Genomic DNA, 8,722 nt, shown 5'->3' on the forward strand with positions numbered 1-8,722 from the left:
GTACAAAAATTTCCTAAATGACGACATGCGGCACCAAGTATACTGTCGCAGCAGGAGTATGCGACCGCATCCGGAGTTTGTGGCGTCGCATGTACTCCGCATTTGGGTGCACTTTGTCTGATTCACTGGTTGCTCGGAGCTGGAGTATGTGACCGCATATTGGAGTTTGTGGTGCCGCATATTGCATCGCATCTTGCTATAATTTGGCAAACTCTCTGTTGATTTGTGCAACACAACTTGCTACTGCATCTCAAATATGCGGTGTCGCATCTTAGCCCATTCTCGTCATTTTTCTCCTTTTTCTGTCATTTTGTTCCCTTTATGCCCTCGAACTCATGAAACCCGAAACACATAAAAACATGATAGAAATAGAGAAAAATACTTGAAATGACTCCTAAAAAGCAAAAGTAGTGGATGTAGAAAGCCTGAAAATCCACGACTTATCAAAAATGTGATTTGCAAATTTGAGAATGCTTTAAAAAGAGTGTTGCAAGTGCATATATTAGTCTAGAAATAACTCACATGTTATTTTTTGTATATGATGATTTTATCTCGAATATGATGATTTTATCTCCAATATTGGCAGAAGTGTCATTGTGGGGGAACACTCTACACTAAATCCTTTACATTGTGACTCACAGGAGGCAATTGAAATTTCTAACAGTAGTGTGTATAAATGGAAAAAAAATACACATTTGTGTTAGACATGATGTTTTCAAGCAATTATTGAAGCTTGGAATTTGTAAGGTCCGAGAAAAAATTGGTGGATCCTTTAACCACAAAATTTGGCAAAGAGAATAATTCTTAAAACGTCGAGGGGGATAGGGCTAAAGCCCATGGATTGAGGTAATATGGTGGATACTCGTTTGTGGTCAAACGAAGCCATATAGGCCGTCAATATACACTACATATCCTATCCCTATGGCGTGTGGTAATGTTCTATAAGGTTGAATTTTACTCTTAATTTATAGCTCGTTGTGGGGGTGCGTTTGAGATGCACTTGATGGATTTACTTGAGTTTTACTCTTAATATTTCAATAACCCATTGTGGTGGTCTTTGTTGAGAAGCACTGAATGGATTCACCGCTTGATATGAGAAAGGTTGAGCTTATATTTGCTCTTAATGGTTCCATAGCCTTATGGTAGGATATGTTGAAGATAGACTTGATGGAATCACCCATGTAAGTGTAAAGGTTTGGCCGCCTTTTATGAAAAACTTGAGCTGTTTTTCTAGAGCATTCACGAGACTCGAGGTTTGGTGCATGACCATAAAAGCACTTTGTTAGTATTGCGGATTTTGCATAAAATTAAGGATATCGTATGTGTTGTGGGAGTCTCAACTTATGTCCACTCAGTTGAAGAGTACTTCACTTTGTATATATTGGTTGTTGCCTCATTTCACTATGTGTTCATTCAAATCGAAAGATATTAACACTTAAGTACATGTTCCTTCTTTTTGCCCAGAATTGTTCTTACTCTTTGTGTTTGTATTAGTGGGGGATTGTTGGACATAACCAAGTGATAATGCAAAGAATAAACAAATTATCATCTCTCCTCTTCAATTTTGTTTTAAAGGCTAATTTATTGTTGATTTTAATAGCCAGGTTAATGGCTAAATAAGTTCTCCTTAATGATTAAGTTAATGGCTCCTTAATCTTCTTTGACCCTTTCAGAATTTCAGCCTATATAAAATAACTTTCTTGGTGAATTACATACACACAAAAAATTCCTTGTCATCATCATTCCTCTTAATTTATTTCTGGGTAATTGATTTTGTGCAACTTCAAACTTCCAGCCACTAGTGCAAGTGTTTGGAAGTGTTGTGGAACCTTGGGGAGTGACCGGGCTAAACGATTTGCACCGTAGTCTTGCCACGACGCAGCGATGATCCGATAAGTTGATTCTATCCTTTTGTTAACATTACTGATTAATAATGTAAATATTTCCAACAATAAGTGTTGCAGCATTTGGCTCAACAGTCTTGGAAGGGATAGAGCCATAAAGTTCTGACCTTTATCAGATTAGGTTCACGTTTCAAATTTTTTTTATAGGAACTTTTTGTTACAAAAAAAAAAAAAAAAAAAAAGCCAAAGACGGATGAAAATTAGAGGATAAGGCAATTATTTTGTTGTTGAGGTGTTTACATTCTGGAGGATAAATAGTTGCATATTGCAATATCTTTAATTGCAGTCTTTTTAGAGGCTTCGATCTTACTTGATGCAACAAAAAGGTAATAGAAATTGATTATCATGATAATCCTGATGTCGCAGCTTGCTAACATTTTTGTGTAAAACAGATAATTGAATGACTTTCTTACCTTCAAGGTATAATGTGTACGGATCCAATTCAAGGCCAGCGCTGAGAGGAGTCCTTTCCTCCATACCTCCACTGGGTTAGTCACTACTTATGTGGATGGAATTGATCAAACTATTTTTACATCATTTGTCAACCATTTCTTGAAGTGATCCAAGGTAAAAAATATTAGATAATTCACTCCAAACAAAGACCAAAAGAAACAGAAAATACATTAAGAAATCCAAGCCCCCCCAAAAAAAAAAAAAAAAAATAATAATAATAATAATAATTTAGACCAATATAATCTCAACATTACTATATGAAAATTAGCAGTTTCTCACAATTATATCAATAGGTGATGTTATCCAAATATGAAATTAACCTTAGTTACTCCTTAGTCTAACTATCACAAAATAGCAGCTTGTCATCAAGTTCAGTAAAATTTGCCTATATTCTGAGTTAGGCAGGAAAAACAGAGCTCCCATATGATTACAACATCTAGCCTAGACCATCATGCTTTGATGCGACAGTTCAGGACATCCGACTATACTTTGATTAAGCCACACTCTAGCTTGGCAAAAAGCAAAATCTAGAAGCTTATAGTTGAGTTAGCTATAACAGAATTGTCGAGCATACGATGCCTTTTTATTTCAGTAGGTGTGAACACCTAATTTTTGACCGAACATAAGTTTTTACACCATTTTCAGCGTTTAAATATTTCTTTTAGGTCTAGATAAATATTTTTAGATTTTTATTATATTTTTAATAAGTCTCACTTTTAAATTGAAAGCTACAAACAATAGAGTCACATTTTTAGGATAAGTTTTGTTTTCATTTTTTTTTCTTTTCAAAAAGAAAAGAAAATTTATAAAAAATATGTTTTCCTCTAAATTACGTTTTAATAAATAAGCTACTGATTGGACTAGCTATTTAAATGTTAAATATTTTTATTAGTCTAGAATGATTAGCTAATAGTTTTCTTACCATATGTTTAAAAAAAATAAAAAATAAAAACAGAAAGAACCACACAAATAGAAATGGGGAACGAAATTTTTTCCTAAAATAACTAATCCAAATCCCATGAAATCACGTCTCTCCCCAAAATCTAAAAGACCTACACTAATCGTATTTCCCCATCCCTCACGTCCTCTTTCCCCTTCAAATCCTCAACCAAAACCAATCTCTTAAACCCTACTCCCCTAAAATTCTCAACAAAACTTATCCTCCAATTCTCCTACTCCTTCACGTCCCTATTTCACTAGCACACACTTGCACAAGACCCACAAACCTCACCTATATAAAACACACACAGAGAACGAAAAAAAGAACACAGATACTAAGAAAAAAAAACAGAGAGTGCATTGAGAGTGAAAATAAGTTTTCATCATGGTTTTGGTTTGTACTTGAGGTTGGTTTCGAGTTTTGTTTGCGGTTTCGAGTTTCGTGGACTTGAAAGTTAGCATTGCTAGCTTTGGAAATCCGTAGATTGTACGTTGCTTTCGTTGTTAATCGGAAAGAATTTGAAGGTTCGTTCCCGCTACTATTTTCCATTCAATATTTTGTACGAATCAAAAATTGGTTTGGTTTCATCGTAGTTATATTTCTGCAGGTTCTTATTTTTACTCACTTTCCTTTTATTTGCAATGTAGTCGTCAATTCGTTATTACAGGCAACACTTGCATATCATGCCCAATTATGATTTTTTGAGCTATCTACGTCTTGGCTTCTTATCTTTGCTCAATATCATTTATATAGGTAGTTTATAGTAGTTTTTTTTTTTGTTCGCTGGTTTTCTTAGGAATAAAAGAACTTGTTGTAAATTTCATTTTTGTGGGTTTGTTTTAGTTAGAAAAAAAAAATTCTTTTTATAAAAAGTGTCTTGTTGTTTACTTTTCATAGATTTTATCCTTTCTTTGAACCATTATATGGCAAATGACACTGTAGATGTTTTCCCAAGAATAAAAATGAGTGGCATGTTAATAGAACTGGGTATAGAAAATTGACTTTGTTTATTCCAAAATACTTTGTTCACCCTAAATAATGGATACATGACTATTTTGCCATGTTAGTGTGTTTGTAGTTTAAATTTTGCGAAGTTTTATTTCATACTTGGTAGTTTATCTTGTTTCTTTACAGCTTAATGATGCCTTTAAATGTAACTATTTAATTTACTATTTGGGAAGTTTGTTTGAATCCCCAAAAGCGCATATGTTCTGATCATATTTTAGTTATGTATAATATATATATTCAATGGTTTTGTTAGTGCTCTTAAAGATTGTTAAGCATAAAATTATTTCTTTTTGTGTGCATGTTTTAATGGTTCTGAAATTTGTTAGTAACACGTTAGGTTAGAGCTTTCTTCTAACATCACTAATAGTTTATTCCATTTTTGAGTTTAAAAGTTTATGATAACATAAATGGTTAGCCTTTGAATGCTCAGTCCCCTTTGTTTAGTATTGAAATTTAATTTCTTTCATGAATTAGAATGAGAATGGTAGAATTCCAAGCTTGTAGTGTCAATAAATTAACTATATACACAGTATTTTACACGTTATAGTTAAATATATACGTAGAATAAATATATAAATGATACTATAATAGTGGATATATGCATGGTATAATAATGTATATAATACATGTTATATAAGTTAAGAAAAAAAAAATTAATCCTACATGTAAATATACACAGAAAATATACTATGAAAATATATGGTATATGCTTATAATTTATATTTTATAATGAAAATATGAGATATTGAAGTATTTAGGTGAATAAATGGAGTTTAATAGATGAGCGAAGAATCAGAATAATAAAGATAATCATCATTTTTTTTAAGTAAGGCGAGTAGGTTAAAAATTCTAGGTGCGATACACAAGTTAAGGTCGCGTTTACGCGTCTAGCTGGCGTATGTCGAGGCTGAGGTCGCAACTATGCGTCTTAGTCAAGACTAGTAAAAGGTCAATAATGTTTAAGCGAATCATAGGCATAGCTAAATAAACACATTTTATTCAAAAATAATTTAAGCCGAACACAAGTTGACAAAGCGATCGTGCTAGAACCACGGGACTCGACGGGTGCCTCACACCTTCCCCTCGGTCAACAGAATTCCTTACCCGGGCTTTTGTTTTCGCAGACCAATAAAAATAGAGTCACTTCCTTTTGATTAGGGATTCATAAGGTGACTTGGAACACCAAAACTCAATTCCAAGTGGCGACTCTGTAACAAATAAAATAATCCCTCTTCAAAACGTCACTTTAATTGGAAAAACCGTTTTAAATAAATCTAAATTTAATTAATTTGATTTTATTTATTTATGAAAAAAGAAGGGGTGTGACAGTAGGCAGTAGCAAGAATGAAGATCCTTAAACAAATATGAAAAGATCTAGTACTACTTAGGATGAAAGATATCAAAAAGATTTCAAGAGCTTACAGTTTTAGCAAATTTTGCAGAGCCAAATTTTGCACCTTCTCATCCTTTGACATTTCCTTTCCAACTTTGGCAGCTCATTACCATGCTCTATCCCATCGCGAGGCAATAGTTTCTAGTTTATCCACATTGAATAATGACACATAACTCCATTTAAGAGCTTCAAAATCCAAAGCCTTGCTTGATTCATCATTTCAAATGTGTTGGAGCTACAGTGCCCAGCTTAGTAGCCAACCTTTGCTATCCCAAAAACAACATAACAGGGAGGTGTTTTGAAATACCTTCAAAAACCAAGTAAACACCAATCATCAACCAAATGAGTCTGAAATTCGGAGGAGTACAAAAATAGAAATTAGAGAGTTATAAAAAAAAAAAACATGCATATGTTTCACCCAGGAGAAAATTTAATAGATAGACCTGCAAACTTGTAGACAACTTCAAATGAAAATAAAAATTAGAAATTAGTAGAAAGTGTGTTAGCGTCTTAATTGGTTTGGTTAGTGATTCAGGTAAACCAAAGTGCCATTGTTTGATACCTTACAGTGATTGTCGTAGCAGCTATTTCATATTTATCTTTTGACTTTTTGACACTTCTCAAGAAGAGAGCAGTCACAAACTCATAAAATGAACACCAAGTAAGAAAATGTCACGCCCCAAAACATGGCCTGGGCATAACACGGTACTCGATACCTAGCTGCATGTGACCGAGCGAACCACATGGCTTGCTGACTCAACATGGGCATGAACTGATGCGGAATAACCGATAAACATGCATAATTTCAGTAAAGCGTGGGACCATAAACCATAAGTCTGAATAAACATAATAATAACGAGCAAAAATGGCTAAACGACTCCGAATATCTGACATAACATAATTGATTAGTCTATGAAACCTCAAACATGAACATGAGTCTGCTAAACATAACTGCTAGGACAAGACCCCCAGCATACCTTTAATGCATAACTTATAGGACATAGATAAATGACTAAACCCCGAAGAAGATAGGGCTCACCAAAAGTTGATACGTGGATGATCCTACTGAGCAGATGCGTCATCCTGTAAATTCGTACCTGCATCGTGAAATGTAGGCCCACGAGCAATAGAAAAGGGACGTCAGCATATTGAATGTACTGGTATGTGAAGCAACTGAATGAAATAAACATGGTACATGAAATAACATGTTGAAAGCTAAAACTGAAACCTGATCATGAACATGAATACATACATACATATATATACATATATATATCATGAGTAAAAATATTTTAAGTGGGTAGCGCATAAGCATAATCGACAACATGAATCACCATATGGGTACGTGGAGTCTGATACCTGACCCGACCAGCAGAGCTCTCATACCTTACCAGGGGTATAAGATATAAATATAGCATGAAAGGATCCAATCAATAAAGCATGAAGGAATCATCCTAAACATGGGCGGAGCGATCCTTATCCTACGGTGGCCAACATAGTTTTAAGCTATTAGAGTCTTCTCGGTAATCTGTACAACTCCCAAAAGCATGAACATAATATAGGTGGCATTTGAGCCCATGGTCTTTCATAAAATGTGACTTGTATTATACATGGATGTAGTTACATAATATACTTGCATGAAAACGTGTAAACATGTCGAGTGTTTCATGAAAATAAATATAATAATTAAAAACTTGCATGTAAGAACCCATGGAATGCAAAAGATGGGTTTTTCATGGATTACAGACATATTCTCACTAACCAAAAATAAAATATCAAGAACACAATAAACGAACTACGTATAGAAACGCGGAACATCATGGTATATAGACTTAGGGTTATCATGAACATGTCTAAAACACTAGTTTTGGTAAACTCTTGTATAATCATGGAGGAACGCGGTGTGGGGAAGAACAAAGATATTTCCACACGTGGATAGAAGCCCTACATACCTTAATTACTCCAAAAACTTGAAAAAAGTTTGAATCTTTGAAGAAGAATTCCAAAATCTTGAATTTTGAATCTTGAGATGAGTTTTCTTGAAAGCCCTAGGTTGTTAACATAGAATTTCATTTAGAATTTATGTATAATCATTAAAATTCACTTAGGAATATATGGAAGGGACTTACCTTGATGTATGAGGATGAGGAGAAGAGAGAATGGTCGTTCTAGGGCTTGGGGATGTGAAGAATGAAGTGAAAAAGCCTTAAAACAAAGTTTTAAAGTTGTTGTCGGACTTGTTTTATGCTCACTTTTGGCCTATTTTAGGCCCGTAAATCAGATTTACGGACTGTAAATCCTACTGTAAATCCATAATAGTTTGCTTGATATTTCGGACAATTTTACGGCCCAAATTTAAAGCCTGTAAATTCTGCCGTAAATCGGCAGAACACTGTTTTAGTAAAACGGACATAACTTTTTGTAAAGATGTTCGTTTAACCTCCATAATATACCGTTGGAAATTTATTTCAAAGATATACAATTTTTAAGAAGGAAGATTTCCTAAATTCCGTATATATGTTTCCGTATACTCATTTTAAGTGAGACTTAGTGCAAACTCACTTGAAAACACGCTCCGTAGGGTAGCTTCCGACTTTACTTTGCCCAAGGACTCTTCTTATGTCTTGATTGGGTTTCAAACACCATTTATACACTACTCATAGTGGGTCCCCCCGGGTCTTACGAGTCAAATCTTAGCCCGAATGCACAAGGTGTTACAAAAATTTGATGAAATCTTAGAACTTTGTTTTTCAAAATGTAAGTAACTTTCAGTACAATAAACTAAAAAATAACTTAAACAACCAAGTAAGCGATAGTAAAGCTAAGAACTTCATTTTCCTTAGTGCAAGTAACTCCAATAGTACGTGGTATAGAACGTGCATGCAACTCAGCTACCATTGTGGTGGGATGTTATATGGGATAAGTGGGATCTGAAAGAAGAGTCGACATACTTTAGCAGGGTAGCATATCTGCAATATCTTCCTTGCAATTGCGCTAGCGATTGTCGAAGTAGCCCTGTGCTCC

This window comes from Lycium ferocissimum, chromosome 6 (genome assembly GCF_029784015.1).
Source record: "Lycium ferocissimum isolate CSIRO_LF1 chromosome 6, AGI_CSIRO_Lferr_CH_V1, whole genome shotgun sequence".
In the NCBI taxonomy this organism is placed as follows: domain Eukaryota; kingdom Viridiplantae; phylum Streptophyta; class Magnoliopsida; order Solanales; family Solanaceae; genus Lycium; species Lycium ferocissimum.